This window comes from Lipotes vexillifer, unplaced genomic scaffold (assembly GCF_000442215.2).
Source record: "Lipotes vexillifer unplaced genomic scaffold, Lipotes_vexillifer_v1.1 scaffold1139, whole genome shotgun sequence".
Taxonomy (NCBI): Eukaryota; Metazoa; Chordata; class Mammalia; order Artiodactyla; family Lipotidae; genus Lipotes; species Lipotes vexillifer.
The window spans coordinates 2,833,402-2,834,621 of NW_006798273.1; the positions used below are offsets into that span (position 1 = coordinate 2,833,402).

The 1,220-nt window shown below is 38.4% G+C and overlaps 1 protein-coding gene across 1 annotated transcript in view; it reads left to right on the forward strand.

The window, feature by feature from the left end:
• Window positions 1–1,220, forward strand: part of MERTK (MER proto-oncogene, tyrosine kinase) — a 110,072-nt gene that overhangs the window by 768 nt on the left and 108,084 nt on the right. The gene's annotated exons all lie outside the window — the stretch shown is intronic.

Below are 1,220 nucleotides of genomic sequence, written 5' to 3' on the forward strand. Positions count from 1 at the left end.
TGCTTGGTCAGCGTCTAGGTTTATCTCGACTCTGCCAGGCATTCCAGTATAAATACTCTTACCCATCCAGTACTGGATGGGTAAGTGGTGGCAAGGGAGGGCAGGTACCATTCTGCATCAGCAGCTTGTTTGGAGGGTAAGTGATTAACAGGTTAGCAGTTTAATCGCTGATGCATTGCTTAAGGAAGCTGGAAGAAATTTAACCAGGCTTTATATTGAATAAACACATCTCAGGCATTTTTCCTTAACTAAAAGGTTTAGCTTTCACCTATTATAGTCAAAGATGTTTTTTAAGAGTACCTGGGAAGTTCAATTTACAGTTAAACAATTTACTTCAGATTTTTTCCCTGTGAAGTTTTCATTGGAAAGCTCAGTTGCTCAAATAAGAAATTCTTAAGCAGTGCACACATTAAATTACATATACAATTTATAATTTGGGGCAACATAGCAATCTGAAACATAAACCAAGCAAAGAATTAAAGCAATTCTGTTCTTTACCCCCAGCCCTCCACTAAACCCTCAAAAATTCCTCAGCATTTCTGCCAGATCCATTTTTCATAATCTGCTGCAAATCTGTTATATTTTGCTACTAGGGAAGGCTGGCCATTAACAGTAGTCTTGGACATAGTGAATGTGGTGAAAATTATGGGAAAAGTAATAGAAATAGTAGTTTTGGTGGAAGACATTTTTTAAATGTTTTTCTAATTTTTTTAAAAAGCTGTAATAAAGAAACTTTTGTAGCCAATAATCAGTTTAGGCAGATAATCCTAAAAGGTCTGTTAAAATCCACCCAGCGGGAAGAATGACAAGTTTCTCCAGTGTTTCTTTCCCTTCCTTTTGCTTTTCATCTTGAATTTATCTGTGAGATGTCTGGCAGTGTTACATTTTACTTTGTGAAAAGCTGGAAGAATGGGATTCTCACTGGCCAAATTAGAGCAGAAGTAAGAGTGCTGTAGGAAGAGATTAAAAATGGATATTGGACCCCTTGTCTAGTTTTACGATTTTCATATTGCATGTTGTGGTTTCAAGTGGTTTGCTCACCAGGCAGCAGAGGGGAGAGAGGGACAGGGTGTGAATGTGTGTTTAGACTCTACACTGTAAAGGAATGGATAATTACAATTTACGCATCACTTTAACCCTGGAATCCTCCCTACCGCTCACCCCCACCCCATACACACAAACACCCTCCCACAAAGACAAACACACACAGAACTGAAACT